This window comes from Danio rerio, chromosome 1 (genome assembly GCF_049306965.1).
Source record: "Danio rerio strain Tuebingen ecotype United States chromosome 1, GRCz12tu, whole genome shotgun sequence".
In the NCBI taxonomy this organism is placed as follows: Eukaryota; Metazoa; Chordata; class Actinopteri; order Cypriniformes; family Danionidae; genus Danio; species Danio rerio.
In genome coordinates this window covers 11669543-11691212 of record NC_133176.1, presented here as the reverse complement: position 1 = coordinate 11691212, position 21670 = coordinate 11669543, and the positions used below count along the sequence as shown (strand labels likewise).

Below are 21670 nucleotides of genomic sequence, written 5' to 3'. Positions count from 1 at the left end.
GATTTTGGTCCATATTGACATGATAATTATATATTATTATGAATAGTTTTGTTACAGAGATATTTAAATTTATATAGAATTTGTATCGTATACATATTTTACATCTAAAATAAACATTTTCTCAAATATATGCATGCCATATATATCATAAATATCTATAATCTGAAAGTAAAAAAAATTGAGAATTTCGCTTATTAAGTTTTTAGCAATGCATATTACTAATAAAAATATATTATTTTTTACCAGTAGAAAATGTACACAATATCAACATGCAACATGATTTGTACCTATAAATTCTAATTAATTTAGTTGATTAGAATTTTAATTAATTCATTGATTAAAAAAATCAATAATTCTGAACTATTAAATATATATTTTTGCAATTACCAAAAATTCACCAGTGCAATATAAGTCTGAATATGGTCCAACATTACATATTTGTGCTAAAAAATAATCTGAAACCTGATCATGTCATTGTATTTTTGTGTTAGATGAGTTTCTTATGTTTATGTCAGATCAGTTGAGTTTATTTAGTAATAACGACTTTAATTATTTGACAAACCCATATTGGACTGGCAGCTTAAAGTTTTCACTGACTTTGCAAGATGGTGACAAGCCATTCTGAAGTCACTCATAAGCTCAAAGCCCTGTGCTGCCCAAACCTGATGGCAGAATCAAAAGATCAGAATAAACTTTGCTGAGGAGCATGTTGTGTAAAGTTCAGTTGGCCCAAAGTATCCAGAGTTGGCCCAAAGTTGAAAGTTAACTTTTTTGGAGGTCAAATGGGAATTATTACAGTAACGTGTTAGAAAAGACTGAACTCAAAGTGTGTAAAGAAGCGAGTGAAAAGTAGAGGTGAAACGTTATGGTTTGGATGGATGTTTTCGGCATCAGGAGGGCCTCGCTACATGACAAAAATAAAGCAAATGTCAGAAACATTAGAAACTCATTTGGCAACATACACTGTAAAACCCACTGTAAAACAGTCATCTTTATTAAATGAAATGAGTGTAGTTAACTCAAATTTGACTGAAAGTTAATTCTACTCATTTAAAATGAGTTTTGAACTCAGTGTTCTCCCACTCTTCTCAGATGGGATGGCGGGCCAAATTAAAGGTTACAATGGGCTGACATTTTCTATATGACCTTATCAGTCTCTCAGATCATTCCGGAGGACCAACAAACTGCTAAAACATCTGCTGATGGTCAGATTAGACATTCGATTAGCTTATTTTCTTAACATTTGTTGTCATGTTATTTTCCAAATTTTAAAACCTGCCAAATATAAAATAATTTTTCATGTCCTGAAAATGTTGGATTACATACACTGTTAGACATTTCTGTAAATTACACAGTTATTTACTGTATTTCACCCAGTGTAATACTGCAAATTCCTTTTACGGTAAATAACTGTATTTACCGTTGCATTATGGGAATTTAGTGTGATGTTGAACAACATATACAGCGATGTACTGTATTTGTAAAAATTCGTGTATTATACTGTATTTTCCACAACTGCTTCAACGCCACCTTGCGGCGATTCGACTACTCTGCACCACATTTTGCCTGAGGACCCTGGAGCAATTCTGGAGGACAATTTATTAGTGTGCCTGAAGAACATACTGGATTTAACAAACTTTACTCTGGTAAGCTGAGGCAGTGTTTCATTTTACAGAATGTTTTGTGGACGAGAATAGAACAAAGTAAAGTATAAAGTTGGCTATTATTATTTTTTCTGGCTTGGCGTTATTTCGCCCATTTGAGAAATATATCATCTATTAAGATGTTACCTTTATTTAATTTATTACATTAACACTACTATTACTTTAAATAAGACTGTTTATGACTATTAGCCATTGTTCTCGTCATATCTTTTTATTTATTTACATAGGAACCGGTGTTGCAGCGGGTTTTGGTTTAGGAGGGAACCAGAGGTATGCAGACAGTTTTGGAGGACACTTAGCACGAGACAACGGTCCGGCAGAGAGTGTTTTCCCCCAGAAGAATATGAATGAAAGACCATCAAATAATCCAGGTAAAAGCGTGTCTGTCTGTGCTGACAACACTCGACATTGATTTGAGCACCTCTATTAGCATTTGTTTGCTCGGCAACATTGGCTGAAGCGATCTTAAAATGGTAATGTTAACTGTTAGCTAAACTGAGCTAAGTTTATACTGAATTGGACTCAAACTCATTTTAACGTGCAACGTTTAACTTATATTGATTTATACTATATATATTAGATGTTGTGAACTTATTTTTCTCTGGTTTAGAGTAACTTATAACGTTAGCTTGAGAAAATAACATCGCGACGTAACCTATAAGAACGTTAACGTAAATCTATACAATATGCATAGAGGTAAAGTTGGTTTTATATTCGCACATTCGTTCATTTAGAAGACTCTATACTGTTTACCATGTTACTTTAAATATTCGATCAGAATTAGCTTGCCAGTATGACTTGAAATCAACATTAACACTGTTTATTTGACCGTGAGCATGTTGTACTTTGATAGTCATTAGCTGCTAAAATGATTTCGCTATTTAGAGTTTGCAAATAATACTTTTATGAAATTAAATTATTAAGGGGGAAGTCTGAATCTGCTAATATAAAACCAATTTTACCTCTATGCATTATGCTAATAACCACCTTTTTGCTATTTATTGTTTGCTAATTATTTTTTATCACAACTCTTGACATTTGGTTTAACATAATTGTTACCATTATATTTTTTTCTGTTTAGATATGGCACTGGCACAGGAGCAGGTTTTGTCTGAAGAAACAAACAGCATTTCGGAGGAACATCTTGATCAGCACAGCCTTATGCTTAAAAAATAAGCAAGACCAGTAAGCAACCAAGGTAAACAAATAAAAAAAAAGTTGTGTGGAGGTTGTGGATTGTAGCATGGTATTCTTATCTGTATTTTTGGCTTTTTTTATGGTCTCAATATAGAATACTGGGAGCCTGCCTGTGCAAACTGGACCTCATACAACAGTAAGTACTGTACATCTATTTGTTTCTCAATATAGTAACGTTACTTTTAATACAAAATGTGTCACATGTTTAGTTGCTAGCTAAATAAAAAAAAATCTTTTTCCCTTTTTTATTAAACCATTTAGTAGGGTTTTTTTTTCATCTTTGTTTATAATATTTTTGAGCAGATTGAAGTCTGTCATGGGTCAGACATTTCAAAATACAATAATTAGTATTGGGATACATGCATTTGTCTATGTATTAAATGTCTTTTTCCCCTTTTCATGTTGCCTAAATATTTTGTAATAAATAAAAGAATAAAATTTTTTGTATACATAATTCCAGAGGATGAAACAAAATGCACAGCAACAACCAGAGTGAGCCAGAAGATAGCAGGAGAAGTAGTGAAGAGAATGACAACCATGAACAACAGTGAGTTATCCTTCTTTCACCAGCTAACTGAGAACTTGGATTAGGTGAGACACTCTCAATAGTTGTATCAGTATTCAGTCAGTTTTAGTTTATTAGGAATACATAAAACAAATAGTCTAATCTGTCCTGCAGTGAATCAACCCATCACAAATGCTACAATGTTTTTGTAAAACCTTGTTAGGGAAAAAAATAAACAGGACATTCTGGTTAGTTATCTTTTAAACATGGTAGTGAGCAGGTTATGAGCAGGAGCCAGTTGCTCAGTACCAGCTGAAAACTAGCCCAACCTAGCTGCCATGCTTCAAAATAATTAACCAGTATATGATTTATTTTTTTTAAACAAGCTTCTTCTATGCTTATGTTAGTCTGTTTGTCCTTATCCAGAGTTCTTCATAATCCTGGACTGGGCCAAATCCTGACCAGATGCTGTGGTGGTCATGGAGGAGTGATTCCTGAAAGACACACGTGATCAATGAGTTTCCGCATTGATCCAATGGGCCAGCCTGACCACCCGCTGGTGAACTTTCAAGCCTCCGGTGCCTAGACTGCGGCCTTGCACAAGTTTGGCTAGAGGAGAATGGTCGTGCCCAACTGAGCCTGGTATCTCTCAAGGGATTTTATTCTACACTTTCGTCAGTTGGTGAAGTTTGTTCCATGCCACTGGATCGCTTGGCTACGATTGGTGGATCGGTGGATTTGCTCTTCAGTGTTTGGACTTTCAGCAGTGACATTTACTGCTTCAATTCTGAAAACTGGACTGAAGCAGCTTCAATTTACAAGAACTTCTATGTTAAGCTGCTTTGACATCATTGATCTACAGTGTAAAAGTGCAATAGAAATAAAGATGAATTGCATTTGAACATGTGAATTCAGACCTTGTTGAGCATTTGACACCAGAATTAGTAATATTTTAAAGTTGGGTTGTTTCTGAGTCGGCTAATAGTTACAAATATTTATTTTTCCAACAATATGCAATTCAGAAGTTTAAATTTTTATTGTACATGTATGTTCTAGTGCTTTGTGTGATTTATTTATTTTTAATGTGTTGATTTTATTGCTTAATGTAATTTTCACACATTTTCCTTAAATGCTTTAAGCATTATTAATGTTTTAAAGAATGGAATATTTTGTAATTGTGTCTGGTTTAATGTCAGTAGTACTTAGTACAATTGGGTTTTTTTTTCTCAACAATATGCAGGTCAGACACTTAAATTAGTTTTGTACATGTATGTTAATGTGCTTTGTCATTTTCAATGTTTTTTTTCTTAAAATGAGATATTTTGAATGATTCTCAGCAAATCTCAAATCAAGCGCGGCGCATGTTGTCACAGTTACGCTTCAGGAAGCACTTTGGATCATTTCTGATGCACCCAATAAGCATCACGGTAAACATGTACTGCTGCATTATCACTATCAGCACTGTAACCAGACTCTGGAAAGGCCAATCTGCCAATCACCAGGCCCAAAAATCTGATAAGAATTGTCATTGTCACTCACGCCAGCGCCAATTATCGATTTTCAGTTTAGTGCACTAAGTGCCAGGCCACCTCTACTATATGGGCTCTTATTGGCAGCCCAGAGACAGTCCGGCAAATCCCTGCTGGTTCACAGATTGGCCCTAATGTATTTTTAATGGCACTGAATGTCTCATTCATGCTTTAGATCAGTGCCTTAGCTCTTATTGGCACATTGATTCTGTGGAACAAATTGCTGTCTCCCTCTCGGACCAAAACAACAAACATACATTTTCCCTCACAAGAGAACTAGTGAAGGATAAGCAGCCACTTAAAAATCTCCCCTGCTATCAAGGACAGCTGATGAGTGAGCGAATGTGGTCGCACAGTCTAATTTACTAAGCAGGAGAGTCTTGCAGCTTTGATTAGTGCAATAATAAGGCCATCGCCACCACCTACTGCTACATCCAACGAGTGTCGAGGGAACATGTCTTAGTAAATTATGCAAAGATATGTTTTCAGACATCCGCATCCAAACAAATGACAGAATAATAAGAGGTCCAGCTGGTGAAAATCCATATCAGTCAGTTTTGCTGTTATCTTGTTTTAAGCCAATGTTCTCCTCACGCTCCATTAGCTCAAGGCTTATCTTTAGCATTAACAGAGTCGAGACAGATGTGGCTGTTTGGACAGGTGGAGTTTGTTGTTGTTTTTTTAATCATTATCTGTCGAATTAAGAGAGCAGGATACTCAGATGATCTGAATATGCTTTTATTGTGTCAAACTGTGTACGATACTCATTCATCATCTGCCATGGTGACTTCATGAGACTTTGTAGTTTTCTTGTGGCATGGTTGATGAACTCAGTACATTTGTTTTTAAATGAATAACAAAGATTATTAGATTAGGCAATTATTTACATTTAACATTTACATTTACATTTTTTAAATAGATTTATTTAATTGTATTGTGTGTTTTACTGCAACTGAATTGGCAGTACAAAATAGGTTTATTTAACATATAAATTAAAAATGTCAAGTCATGGCATTTTTGCATGGATTTCTCTGACCACTTTCTCAGAATGTTTTATTTTATTTTAATCATTTTGTTTTTGTAAAAATAAATTTATGTCAACATACAGGAAGTAAGCATGGTATCATGTGAAATTGAAACCCAAGTCCAACTCTCTAACCATCATGCCACAGCTGCCCTAAGCCACATTAATAGTGGATACATTTCAACCAACAAATAGAGCAATAAAGTAATCCAGTCTAGAGGTCATAAAGGTATAAACTAGCTTTTCTGCCCCTGAGATAGATAGCATGTTTCTCAGTTAGCAATATTTTAGAAGTTTAAGAAGGTTTTTTTTTTTGTGACAAGGAAAATATTAATTTACATGCATTATCCAAAGCGATTTACACCTGTTAACACATACCCTGAGCAGTGGGCTGCCTGGGGAGCATTTGGGGGTTTGGTGCTTTGCTCAACGCAATCACCTCAGTTGTGGTATTGAGGTGGCTTTCACCCCACAAACAATTCTGTTGGTACTGGGACATAAATCTGCAACATTTGGATCCCAAGTCCTACCCTCTAACCATTAGGCCAGAGCTGCCCTAAGCCACATTAGTACTGGATACATTACAACCACCAAACAGAGCAATACAGTAATCCAGTCTTGAGGTCATGGGAAAAATGCTTTTCAAAAGGTAAGTTGCTGTCTAATATAACTCAGATATTTGACAGTATTGTTGTGACCGATTTAATATTTCCTGTTTTTATTAGTGCTGAAAACTGTTGTGCTGCTCAGTTTTTTTTTTTTTTTTTTTTTTTTTTTTGTGGAAACTGTGATATTAACTTAAACTTGAAGTTAATATTTAAGTTAAAGTCATTAATTGTTAATAACCATTAAACATCTTTAAAATTTGGCACACTATAACTTTTTGCATTTATTTTTCAGCAGTTTCAGTTTTATTTCCAATAAATGCACAATGCAGTAATCAAAAACTGTTTTGAAGTGAGTCATCAATGAATCAGTCTGTTCACCTGCAATAAATAAATAGGTTTCACTTCAGTCTGTTGTTTTTGTTTTTTTGCCAGCTGCATTGGTCGTAGCCATCTGCCCTCCTGTAGCTTTACCCAGGGGAATCTCTTGTACAAGCTTCCAAGAAAAGCTTTGTTTTGCTGCCCTACACAGTAATGCAGATTGTATGCTGCTGCCTCTGGAGGCATTTATTCCATCTGTCCAGAGGACAGATGGCAGAGCTCAGTCCGCGGCGGTCACCCTCTGTTCAATAGACTAGAGCAGGTGAACACACAATGCGGACAGCGGAAACTGCTGTGACCACAAATAATAAATGCACTGCAAGCTCAAGTCACACAGGTATATTATTATACATTATATTTTTAAAAAACTCTGGGGATAGAAAATGCACCCTCATGTGCTAATATTAAAGTCAACATGAAATGCAGTTAAATGCGGCCTTTAATCAAAGGTATTCGGTGTGAAAAGCTTATTTAATGAGGAAAAGATGTGACGTGGGATTAGATTTTATCCATCAGTAATTGATTGGATCGTGAAAAGTGTCTGTACATACACACCAGGATAAAACCAGGTGGCAGAAAAAAATGAGAGGGATTTGTGTGTAAAGAAAAGTCATATCAGGGGCAAAGCAAGTTATTATACAGAATTTTTCAAAACTCTGGGGTCAATAAGTTTGAATTTGTTTGGAAAAAATGCGTCAACCTTGTGAGTCCTTAAGGACATTTTTTTGCTCCTATACTTTCTTTTCTTTTCCTATTAGACATTTTTTTTGACTGATTAATCAAATCTTTTGCTAACCACTGTTGGGGGAAAAATAAAAGTAATGCATTACAATGAGTTACTTCCTAAAACAGTAACTAATTTTGTTACTTAGTTATTTTTTACGGAAAGTAATGCGTTACATTATTTTTGAGTTAATTTTGAGTCACTTTTTCATACCAGCCTGAGGCTTGATCTCTTTCAGAACTTGCAGGCTGTTTTTCTTTTCTTTTTTTAAAATAGAGGAGCTCTGCATTTATTAACACACTGTAAAACATACACCTTCATTTACCTATAAAAATAAAATAATAAATAATAATTATAAGAACTTCCTGATGCTATACTTGCCGTATATACAGATTAATAAAACCTGAAAGCAATGTGTCTGCTGCTTTTGTATTTTTGTCTTATTAGTTCAGTAAAAACACTGTCCATTGAGATGACATTTTCTTCCATGTGTTCAAAATAACGAGAATACTTGTAAGAATAAATGTAAAGCTCTGCTATCTTCGTCTGTTCCCGCAAGGAGCTTATTCTCTCAATAAGTGTGTGATTCAATTTGATTACACTAATTTTAATTCAGCAAAAAAAATAAAAAAAATAAAATAAAAATCAGCAAATTATTCTAAAAAGTAAGTTAAGTTACATTTTAAAGAAGTAACTCAAATATTATTACTTAATTTTTTTCAGTAATCTGTTACTTGAGTCATTACTAAGAAAAGTAATAGTATTACGTAACTCGTGTTACTTATAATACGTTACCCCCAAACACTGTTGCTAACTGTTTTAAAATGTGTTTATTTTTTTTTTTAAACTTTTATATTTTACCTACAATAACATTAATAAATCAGCAACACATTATTTTGGTCCATTTGAGTATTAGTAGACTGTCTGCTTAATATCTGTTTACTGCTGCTAATTTAACTGACTATAAGGAACTTTGTAAGTACATGTCAACCTACACTAACTCTAATCCCAACCGTCTACTTATAATCTAAAGATAATTAGTTGGCATGTAGATGCAATGCAACTTAAATTCAACAAACGCACCATCAAAATAAAGTGTGACCGAAGAATCTGTTTTTAAAAAGCTTCCAAAGGAGTGGCACTGTACATATTAAAAATGAATTTAAGGTACTAATATACCTTTTTTCTGGGAGGATAAATAAATTCACTCAAAACCATTGATATTTAATCCAATAAACATAAAATCATGCATTCTTTATTAATAAGCTTTACTCTATTAACAAAACATTAACAGGTTTACTATAGTTTTCAATTGTATTTAAATGTGTTCTATTTTGGCACCATTTTTTAAGATTTACCACCACAAATTCGCTGTGGGTAGAGCTGGTTCAAGCCTCAGCTGGGTGGAATAAACTAAATTGTCTGTAGTGTATGTGTGTGGATGAGAGTGTATGGGTGGTTCCCAGTAATGGGTAGCAGCTGAATGGGCATCCGCTGCATAAAATATATGCTGGATAAGTTGATGGTTCATTCCACTGTGGCGACCCCTGATTAATAAAGGGACTAAGCCAAAAATGAATGAATGAATGAATAATTTCCTGAGCACTCAATCAGCATATTAGAGTGATTCTAAAGAACCACACGAGACGGAAGAGCTTAGTTTTTATCTTAACTTGTAATATGAATTAAATTGTAATAATAATTGGTATATTTTACAAGAGACCAGTAATTAGACCATCTATTATCCTTACAGACTAAACAAAACCTTTAAACATATCCAACAACCCTAAACTTTTGAAGCGTAAGCTAGCTAAACTTTCCCAGTCCTCTATTCTGAACATAGTGACAAAGAAGTGACTCAGAATATGACAAGTTCTGATTACATCTGGTAGATAACACCATTGAGAGGCAGAGAAGATGTGTTTTTCTGTGTTTCTTCATAATGACTGGAAGAAACCGGAGTGTCTGAGATGCCCAGGATTTGTCATGCTGTTTCCTATAGGCCTGGCTTTATGACTCAGGATCCTGCCTGCTGGTGATGACCTTCAGAAGTATACAGGTAAACAATTACTACCCGTTGCGATGAATTAGGTAAATTAGAAACATGCTATTCCCCGCAGAGTGTGGGGGAGGCTCGAGCTAAATAACGAGCGTTATCATTTCATTATGGTGAATGCCAAAAAAAACAGTGTGAACGGGTTGGTGGCTGCTAAAGGTGATTGTTCTGTGCGTAAAGAGGAGTTGAGACTATTTTTTTTTTTTTAATTTTCACATGCAGTGAGTAATATTGTTTTATGTTTTGTATCTGGGGAATGAAGTCGTACAAATAACCCTCAGCTAAATCATTAAACATTCAATAAAGAGACCGTCATTTTATATTGCTTATATTATTGTTTTCTCCATAATTGAAGATAAGGCTAATACCAGTCCACAGCAACGCATCATTTGATTGAATTTGTCATTCTGTCCCAGGTTTACGATTCAGAATGTTAATACATAATATTTTTTTTTACAAGATACCATTCAAATGCTTACATTTTTTTAAAAGAAACTAAAATTATTCAGTATATAATGACATTAAATGTAAACTCAGGGCCTCTATAATTTAAAGTAATGAGCTATTTTCTCTCCTGTTTAAAGAAGCACTTCACATTTATGATAGAAATAAACATGATCATGCCTTGATTCTTATTTATTAAATTAGGACAGTCTGACTTTGCTTGCACAAAAGTCTTATCACTTAACAGAAATAATCTACAGTATAGAATATAAAGTCATGCTGCATTGGAAAAAGAATTAATATTGTGTATGACTCCCATGAGCTTAGTGGACGGCATCCATACATCTCTGCAATGACTCAAATAACTTATTAATAAAGTCATCTGGAATGACAAAGAAAAGATTCTAACAGGACTCCCAGAGTTCAAGATTCTTTGTAATGTATCCTCCTTCATCTTACCCCAGAAATTCTCAATAATATCCATTTCTGGTGACTAGGCTAGGCTGGAGCACCTTGACCTTCATTGCTTTCAGAAAATTTGATGTGGAGGCTGAAGTATGAGGAGAGGCGCTATCCTGCTGAAGAATTTGCCCTCTTTTGTGGTTTGTAATGTAACAGGCAGCACAAATGTCTTAATACCTCAGGCTGCTGATGTTGCCATCCACTCTGCAGATCTCTCGCACACCCCCATACTGAATGTAACCCCAAACCATGATTTTTCCTTCACCAAACTTGACTGATTTCTGTGAGAATATTGGCTCTATGTGTGTTCCAATAGTTATTCTGCAGTATTTGTGATGATTGGGATGCAGTTCAACAGATGATTCATCAGAAAAATCTTCTGCCAGTTTTCCAAATGATCAACTAGAAATCAAGTTGTTATTTGTTGCTCTTACACCAGGGTTGGCGACAAGACTTTTGTCAGGTAGTGTAAAGTTAAACCGTTGAGTTTTTTTTTCATTTTTGAATCCATTAAGTCAATCTCTGGGACTTCAAGCTTAGCTTAGCATAGATCATTGAACCAGATTAGACCGTTAGCTCAAAAAAGATTCACAAAAGGGTTTTGATAGTTGTCCTATTCTGCTGTCACCCAATTAACTAGCTGGGGACTATATTCAGTCACTGTGTAATATTATTGTGTCTACTGCAGCCATGGTGTATACTACTCGATATAACCCTCTGGCATGTGTTTTTTATATATGTGTGTGGCGAGGGGGCGTGGCCGAGAGCCGTGGGAACGGGGTGAGGCCACCGCGTGAGTGGATACACGTGCGGTGCGCACCTGCCTCGGATCCCACGGAAGGAGCTCTGGACCATAAAAGGAGGACCGATGGCAGAGGAAGCCGAGGGAGGACCGGGCCCGGGCATGTTATTTTACTTTTGCTTTCAGTTTGACGGCAGTCTCCGCGAGGAGCTGCCGTCCGTTTGTTTTGATTTAAATGGCAGTCTCCGTGAGGAGCTGCCGTCATTATTATTAATAAATCATTTTAAAACTCCCTCGGTTCTCCGCCTCCTTCTTCCCGGCGGCCAAAGGGCCGTAAACTTCATTACAATGTGATAGCACAAAATAAATATAAATAAACCTCTGAATGCATGTTGAATTAAACAGTACAACTTAATTGTGAAATGAATCATTATTATCAAAGTATTTACCAGACATTATGAGTTTACATTCACTCTAATTTTATAAAATGGTCTATTTTTTATTGTTAAATGATTTTTTTCAAAGAAACTCCGTAGAGTTTAATTTGATGAAAAAAAGAAAGCATACAGCTTGGTGTTATTTTCGTTTTGTCATTAAAATACATTGCAGAGGAATTCAAATTGATTTAGTTGAAGCAAACAATGTGTTAATTATGGTGCTCTTTGTTTTTTCAAATGTTTACAGCTTGGCATTCTGTTTAATGAAGGTTACATTACTTAAAGAAAATGTGCATGTTTTAATAAGCTAAAAAGTTTTAAACTATTTCATGTTTGATTTGCACTCAAATCATTAAAAGTTAGCTATATATTATCCATTTATTAAAGGTTTATAGAGAATTTAAATAGTAATGAGTTAAGTTAATAAGTAATTAAAATACTTTCCATACAGAGTAATTAGTAAAGTATTTTAATGATGTAATGAGCAATTAATCACTTTTTGAAGTAACTTACACAAAAAAAAATGTTTGCTGCTTGTTCAAACTACTTATTTATAATAAGCTTAAATATCCTATTGACTTGTGTAAAATATGCATCCGAGGTCCCCTTTATTGTAACATCAGTCACAGTGAAAGCAGACTTTTGGAAAGAGCTTTAAATACTAAGCCATTGTTTGGAGTTTTGTTGACTTTGTTGCCATAGAGACAACAAAACATTACTAAACATAATTTGCTCGTCTTTGAAGTGTGAAATAGACATAAAACCCATGCAGACGTATAAAAAAAAACTCTGTTAAATTGCTAAATTTTGGCCATTTGTTTTTGTGCTTCAGGATTTTGAGAACAGTGTGAAAACAGACTGAAGAATAAGCTCTAACCTTCAAACAGGTATAGAATACAATGAATTTAATTTCTTGCATAATGTAATTAGGAGATATTTTCACCCCCAGCTGATTGCGGTGCTATTTGTATGCACAGGTTAAGCACCTGTTCTATTCTATTTTTGTGCTATTTCATTCTACTTTATATAACTGAGTGTGCTTAATGCGAGTGCATCATCTGATGCACTGAAAAAAAATATTTACTGGATTTACTAAATATTATGAACCCTTATGTGCTGTTGGGGATGTTTTCATCCACTCTGGGGTGATTTTGAGTCTTTATTTAAGTCTGAACTCTTTTTCTGTGTTTCAGCTAGCGAAATGTTTTTTGGTTACAAATCTTATTTTGACACACATTTTGAGAAAATGTTTTAAAAATTTTAAAGAACTCAACAATACACTCTGGGCAAATTTACTAACCCCTTTATAATTTTCGGGATGAAAACATCCACTGAATTAATCTGCAGTGAAAATGCACCAAATAAATATTTTCTTTGCATTTTTTTCCATTAAATCAGTAAGTCAATCTCAGTCCTGATCAAAAATATTAAGTTGCTTAGAAAATGACAGGGTTTTAACTCTTTAATTGCCAAATACATAAATGATATCACTGATTTGGTGGGAAAAAAACACACAAAATGATGTATTTTTATTACAAAAAGTAATTGTGGACTGGATATTTTGCCTTGTCTTGGGACATGTGAAACAACATTGACTTGCTTGTTTTTGATTGATTTCTGTGATTTACTGTTGGTGGCTGTTTTTGACCCATTGACTTCCATTATAACCACTTTTTTTTTTTTTATTAAAAAACCATGACACCATACTGTATAACCATGCATTTTTGATTGCTAGTGGTTTTCCCTGTTGGAAAGAGGTAAATCATCTGTCATCATCTGTTGATCATCAGTTGGCACCCTTAACCCTTTAGATAGGCCTGTGCAAAAAAAAAAAGAAACTTAGTTTCCGGATTTTATATGGAGTATAACAGCAAATTAAAGTGTGTCTGTGTGTCTGTGAGAGTTGCACAATTACCTTGATGTTTCTGAGAAAATCTAAATATGCATCTCTGCTCTCAGAACTACATGGAGTGAATAAAAACATAGACTGTGTATTTATGCACCATCAAATGTGGTTCTTATGGAAGTCAACGGTGCAAAAACAGTAAATCAGGGAGAAAAAGTGAAAATCTAACAATACATCAAAGCAAATGTTACTAATCATTCACATGTCCAAGACTGTGACAAAAGGTTAAAATAATCCAGTCCACAATTACTTTTTATATTGAAAATACGTAATTTTGTGTGTGTTTTTCACTAAATCAGTGATATAATTTATGAATTTGGCAAATCAAAAGTTAAAATCCTGTCATTTTCTAAACAATTTAGTAGTTTTGATCAAGACAGGTTTATTAACAAATTTATGCGAAAAATAAAATTGAATAAAATATTCATCTGATGCATTTTTACAGCAGTTTAATTCTTTGGATGTTTTCATCGCTAACAAAACAAAAGGGTTGTAAATTTGAACAGTGCACAGGGATTAAGGTAAGTGATTGCTAACAATTTCTATGTGCTGAATTTCATTCATTCATTCATTTTTTTTTTTTTGGCTTAGTACCATTATTAATCTGGGATCACCACAGAGGAATGAACCGCCAACTTATCCAGCATATGTTTTACACAGCTGATGCCCTTCCAGCTACAACCCATCACTGGGAAACATCCACAAACATAGACTATGGACAATTTTAGCTTACCTAATTCACCTATAGCGCGTGAGTTTGGACTGTGGGGGAAACTGGAGCAGCCGGAGGAAACCCACGTAAATACAGGGAGAACATGCAAACTCCATACAGAAATGCCAACTGACCCAGCAGGGGCTCGAACTAGCGATTTTTTGTTGTGAGTTGATTGTACTACCCGCTGTGCCACCGTGCTGCCCATTGTACTGAATTTAAACAAACTAAATAAATTTAGCAATGTTCAACTTCATTTGTTTGTTTAAATTCAGCCCACAAAAATGCAGCCGCTTACCTTAAAATGTAGTAAATGCAATGCATCAGTTTATTTCAATGTGTATCTCTTCACCTTTAACTCTCAGTGGGTCAACAGAACAGAACTAGATCATTATGTATTTTTCATGCGACCAGACTATCAGGTGAGAGAACTGACACACATATGTGCGAATGTTTGCGCGCTTGTAAACCCATATCTGTGTGTGCACAAGCATGTTTGTAGGAATGATTGGCCATGGTTGTGTGTCTGGCAGGGTGACTGGGGGTGATTGGCCTGCAGGCGGTGTCTGTCGTGCTTGTTCACTGACCCAGGACTAACAAAACCCTGTCTGAACACACAGGCCTTGCTCTATTGTCAACACAACACCTGCCGAACACGAAAAACCTCTTACACCTCATTACATATTAACTTTGGGCTTCAGTATCGATGGATGTTACAATGCAGAATGCAGTGCAAAAACCATCTAGTGTTTACTGTTGGGAATTTGAACACATCGCTAGCTTAAGTGTTCACCACATCGTTGATGTAATATCAGTTATGGATATATCTGATTCACAATACCACCTAAATCCTTATGAGAAAAAGATGGACCATATATCAAAGTTCTCTTGGAAGTCACAGTGAATTTAGCTTACTACAAAAAGGAACTCAAAACTCATCTAACATTGATCAAAATGTTTAAGAATAAACATAAAAATAAAAATAATAAGGCCTATTTTACATAGATAACATTTACAGTCATATTATGGAACTGGCTGGGACAAAAATTTAAAATTGGAGCAAGGTGTTCATAGACAATGAGACCAAAAGAGACATTATAAAATAATTAATTATGATAATTATGAAATAAATAATGAAATAAATATTGAAATAAAATAAATAAACATACAATAGGCTTGTAAAAGTCTTTATCAGTTCAGTTTATGTGCAAGAATAGTGTGAATGGTTCGAAAATATTTTTAAAAATTAACAAGCTGATTAAAAACTAAGCTATGCTGATGACACTCAGATCTACTTAGCCTTACTGCCTAATGACTACAGCCTTACTGACACCCTCTATCAATGCATTGATGAAATTAACAATTGGATGTGCCAAAACTTTCTTCAGTTGAACAAAGAGAAAACTGAAGTCATTGCATTTGGGAACAGAGATGAGGTTCTTAAGGTGAATGTGTACCCTGCCTCTAAAGGTCAAACAACAAAAAAATAAGGTCGAGAATCTTGGTGTGACTCTGGAGTCAGATCTGAGTTTCAGTAGTCATGTCAAAGCAGTAAGTAAATCAGCATGCTATCATCTCAAAAACATTGCAAGAATTAGATGTTTTGTTTCCAGTGAGGACACAGAGAAACTTGTTCATGCTTTTATCAGCAGTAGAATGGATTACTGTAATGGATTCCTCACTGGCCTTCCCAAAAAGACAGTCAGACAGTTGCAGCTCATCCAGAACGCTGCTGCCAGGATTCTGACTAGAACCAGAAAATTAGAGCACATCACACAGGTCTTCACACTAGCTCCCAGTTACATTCGGAATAGATTTTAAAGTATTACTACTTGTCTTTAAATCACTAAATGGCCTAGGACCTCAATACATTACAGATATGCTATATTATGGAACTGGCTGGGACAAAAAATTTAAAATTGGAGCAAGGTGTTCATTTACAATGAGACCAAAAGAGACATTATAAAATATTTATTTATGATAATTATGAAATAAATAATGAAATAAATATTGAAATAAAATAAATAAACATACAAAATGAGCATTTAAAATTAGCTGAAACAATTTTCAGCTCATTTTAAATAAATAAAAATACAAACATAACAGATCACTCAGATCTTGAGGATCATATAAACTAGAAATTCCAAAAGTTCAGTCAAAGCAGGGTGAATCGGCCTTCAACAACTACGCCCCTCGCTACTGGAATCAGTTTCCAGAAAAGATCAGATGTGCTCCAACATTAGGCAGATTCAAATCAAGACTGAAAACACATCTGTTTAGCTGTGTCTTTACTAAATGAGCCCTGTGTTACGTCCGACAGATCACACTATTATGTCTTTCTTTTCTTTTTCATTCTCATAACCTTTTTTAACACATTTTAATCTTAATCATTTGTATTATTTGTTTAATATTTTTTATTATTTGTTTTTATTTTCTTATACTTGTCTCTTTTATTCCTGTTTATGTAAAGCATTTTGAATTGCCACTGTGTATGAAATGTGCTAAATAAACTTGCCTTGCCTTCTCTAGTTCATATTTCAAAAGTCAGATTTATCAGATTTCCACATTTGTAAAATTAGTTTTTTGCAATACACATACAAATTGCTCATGTTTGGTTTCTACTGCAAGAACTGACCTCTTCTCCTAAAAGTACAATACTAGGATCAGGTTCCAGACTCATTGAACACACTTCAGATAGAAATTTATTTAAGCTCATTTTACATAAGTAGTTTGAGCATGCAGCTATTTGTGTTGAGACAACATGAAGGCATTACGTTAACTTATTAGTATTTTACAAAATTTTGTTGATTGAACATAAAACAATTAAGTTGTCCCAATGCCATCTCAAAAACTGTTTCAGCTCATTTTAAATGTTTGAACAAACAACATAAACATTTTTTAGTGAGTGCAGAGAGGATGATGACTTAAGCTAAAGGTGTAAAGCATGCACAAGTGCATTTTTGTGTGTTCACTTTACTAAGCTATTAGCTATTCAGTAGCTATTCAGTATTAAAAAAGTATTCTGCGTCTGTCCCTTATGGTCAACTCATTGGTTATAAAAAGGCATAACAATCTGTAAAGCGGTAATAGAAAAATCATGTTACTTGCTTCAGTAGATGTCACTTCCTCTGATGGGAATATGTGGAATTGAGGCATGCTATTATTCTTCTCTCATGCAATTTTGCTAAACGATTAATACACTAATAGTAATTGGTAACACTTTATTTTAATGGTCCTATTGAGTATTAGTAGACTGTCTGCTTAATATCTGTTAATACTGCTGCTAAACAGACATTTAACTGACTATAAGAGACTTTGCAAGTACATGTCAACTTACACTAACCTAAAACCCAACCTAACAGTCTACTTATAATCTAATGAGAATTAGTTGGCATGTAGATGCAATGTAGCTTAAATTTAACAAACGGACCATGAAAATAAAGTGTGACCAATGAATTATCTGTGAACATGGTCACTATGATATTTCAGTGAATTTTTTTGAATTTCACTTTTTAAAAACAACATGATGAAAATACATGAAATGAGCCATGTCTTGTGGTGTCGGGTATGAGGTTAGTATCTTTAGCTAATGCATAAATTAATTGCAAATGTATACTCTTTTATTGTTAGTGGTTTAACAGTTCAATGATAGCTTAAACAAAAATTTGTAACAGAATCAAATGTTTCCTATCACATTTAAGCTTTTTGAATTATTTAAATGAGTATATTCAGTTTAGTGAAAATATGATTCAAGTTCAAGGAAAATTAATGCAAAAATGCTTGAAACTCTGGAATGTGTCATATAATAAGATTCCTCTATCACTAATGCACTGAAATCTGCTTGCACGAAAGGCTTACCACAAACAAAATAATTGGGTTGTCTTTTTCAGATTTTCTGGGATGAATTAAAAACAAAACAGGCACAAGTTACAACAAAACCCTTGTTTAATCACAAACTGTAATTTTCAGCCATTTGTTTTGTGCTTTAGGAGATTTTATAGACAGCGTGGCAACAACTGGAGAACTGTGCATCATGCAAACACTAACCTGGAAATTAGAATGTAATGAATTCAATTGCGCGCATAATTTAATTAGGAAATGTATTCATCACCAGCTAATTGTGTTACAGTTTAAACACCTGTTCCAGCACCTTGTATTCTATTCCATTCTATTCTTTTCCATTCTGTTAAGTATCACCGAGCAGATACTTTGTATTGAAGCGAGGGCATGCAGTGATGTACACACTCAAAAATGTTTATTGCTGCTTGTTTAAACTACTTATTTAAAATAAGCTGAATCAGCACAGTTCTTGAGTTTTTTGGGGGGACAACTTAACTGTTTAATGTTTAATCCACTTAAATTTGTAAAAACAATTAAGTAAAATTTTTAAATCAAGCATTTTTTAAAGTGTTCAGTTTTTTTTTTCAATGAAAATGAAAATAAAGTTTATTTTAATTATTGAGATTTATTTGGGACAACTTAATTGTTTAATGTTCAAAACGCTTAAATGTGTTAACTTAAAGTTAACTTAATCAATTTGTGTTAGTTCAACCTGAATGAATTGTGTGGAACCCTGCATTTTTTACATTGTATATTCATAAATAATTCAGAAATGCACATTTTCTGTAAAAGATTAGATAACTTTCATTGTTTTGGAGTGCCAGAATAACCGGTAAAGACTCCACCCTCTTTGCCAGCAGCTCATTAGCATTTAAAGGAAACTGAGAGTGTTTTTGCTCACACATAAATAGGGTGAAATTTGACAAGCTATAATTAATGATGTGTGCTTTGAGCTGAAACTTCTGGGACACCCGAGATTTGTTTGACATCTCATGATAAGTCTCCTTTAAGAGCCAGTGCTCGCTGAGATCATCACAACATTTCATATACAATCAAACTGCGCTCGGCTAGGAGTCTAAAGTTAGATGAAAAGTAAATCAACTTGAAGCCTAAAAACTGCAGAATTAATTAATCTGCAGGGTGGCTTTTGACTGGAGAATGAGCTTTTGTTGCCACCTGATCGAGATCGACCTCTGTGGGGCAATTTGCAACACTGAGAGCGACATAAAACACGTTTATATTCTCAGCAAATGTCAGGACTATTGAGAATTACAAGAAAAGAACTATAGTGATAGAAAACTGGGAATATAAATAAAGACATGATGGAGATTCTGCAAGCTAATGGTCTGGGCAGATCTGCTTGTTTTGATGCTCACTTATCAAGTCCTTCCGTTGGGACGTGTTTATTTTCCATTTATGCATGTATTACATTTCAACCGCCTCATGCATTCACTCCCAATTAGCTTGATGTATTGCTGTTAGCCAATGATCTGTGCTGGGCAGATTTCTTCACCTCACAGATTCACAGTAACAATCACTTTCTCTATAACATGTCGACAGTCAAAGAACTCCTCAAGTTAAAAGTTAGAAGCTTGGAAATCAGATTTTCAGATGGACAGCTGCAGGATTGGATGGAAGCATGCAAGGAAGCTCAATGGCAAATGGTAAATTCACAGCTGAAAATGCTACAATATAATTTTTAAAAAGTTGTTGATGCGGATTTACATAACTCCAGTGGTATTGCATAAATATACCAAAAACATTCCAGACACCTGTATAAGATGTTATAGTTTAAAGGTACATTATACACTCACCGGCCACTTTATTAGGTACACCTAACTGGTACCGAGTTGGACCCCCTTTTGCCTTCAGACCTGCCTAAATCCTTCGTGGCATGGATTCAACAAGGTACTGGGAATATTTCTCAGAGATTTTGGTCCATATTGACATGATAGCATTACGCACTTGCTGCAGATTGCATCCATGATGCGAATTTCTTTTTCCATCACATACCAAAGATGCTCTTTTGAGTTGAGATCTGGTGACTGTGGAGGCCATTTGAGACTGTGGCGTTGACACGATGCTCAGTTGGTACTAACAGGCCCAAAAAATTGTCCCCCACACTTTTACACCACCTCCACCACCAGCCTGAACCATTGATACAAGGTAGGATGGATCCATGCTTTCCTGTTATTGACGTCCAATTCTGACCCTACCGTCTGAATGACGCAGCAGAAATCGAGATTCATCAGACCAGACAACGTTTTTCCAATCTGCTATTGTCCAATTTTGGTGAGCCTGTGCCAATTGTAGCCTCAGTTTCCTGTTCTTAGCTGACAAGAGTGGCACCCGGTGTGGTCTTCTGCTGCTGTAGCCCATCCGCCTCAAGGTTGGACATGTTGTGTGTTCAGAGATGCTCTTCTGCAGACCTCGGTTGTAACGAGTGGTTATTTGAATTACCGCTGCCTTTCTATCAGCTCCAACCAGTCTGACCATTCTCATCTGACCTCTGGCATCAACAAGGCATTTGCACCTACAGAATGTCCGCTCACTGGATGCTATCTCTTTTTCGGACTATTCTCTTTAAACCCTAGAGATGATTGTGTGTGAAAATCCCAGTAGATCAGCAGTTTCTGAAATACTCAGACCAGCCCGTCTGGCACCAACAAACATGCCATGTTCAAAGTCACTCAAATCACCTTTTTTTCCCCATCCTGATGCTCAGTTTGAACTGCAGCAGATCGTCTTGACCATGCCAACATGCTTAAATGCATTGAGTTGCTGCCATGTGATTGGCTGATAAGAAATTTGCGTTAACAAGCAGTTGGACAGGTGTACCTAATAATGTGGCCGGTGAGTGTATCATTGCATGTGAAAGTGTGGAAAACTTAGACAGTTTTGGAAAAAGGTGAAAAGGAAGATATTTGACTGTCACCTCAATTTTTTTTTATTTCATGTATACCCTAAAAAAATCTAGAATAAATATAGTAAATGTTTATTTATAAATGTATGTATTCTTTAAGCTAAGCTGATTATTTCTTTAAATTGAAAAATGTGCGTACAACAATTGGGATGTTGGCTGAAAGACAAATATGACAATGGAAAAGATAACCTGTATATTAAGAGATAAGTACAAGATCTTTGAGGGAGTTTAAAGACCATGTAAATTGTTCCAAAAATGTGTTGGAGTTCCAAATATGTTGATCGATAAATAAGAAGAGAGGTTATAAATACTGATATAAAATACTGAGATTGTTTTTGTATTGTTGATGTTACTTCTGTAGTATATGAGTGTAAATTCAAATGCAGTAAAGATGTTTTAAAAAAGACTTTCTTCTCTAATGTCCTTTTTTTTGTCATTGGAGTTTGCTAAAGCAACCGGCACAATTGTTCATACTGAGGTTAGGAATTTGAAAAAAAAAAGTGTTAAACTTTGTTGCAT

At 34.8% G+C, this 21670-nt stretch overlaps 1 long non-coding RNA gene across 4 annotated transcripts; it reads left to right on the top strand.

Moving 5' to 3' along the window:
- Positions 1-1340: 1340 nt before the first annotated feature.
- On the top strand, positions 1341-15374 carry LOC137495431 (uncharacterized). Of its 4 annotated transcripts, XR_011015249.2 has the most exons (6): positions 1341-1646; positions 1892-2035; positions 2746-2862; positions 2956-2997; positions 3322-3408; positions 3793-15364. It is a non-coding gene; the product is annotated as an uncharacterized lncRNA (long non-coding RNA). The 4 variants fall into 4 exon arrangements; XR_011015250.2 differs by lacking the exon at positions 1341-1646 and having other exon boundaries at positions 1955-2035; positions 3322-3452; positions 3793-15374; XR_012383573.1 differs by lacking the exon at positions 1341-1646 and having other exon boundaries at positions 1955-2035; positions 2967-2997; positions 3793-15372.
- The last annotated feature ends 6296 nt before the right edge of the window (positions 15375-21670 follow it).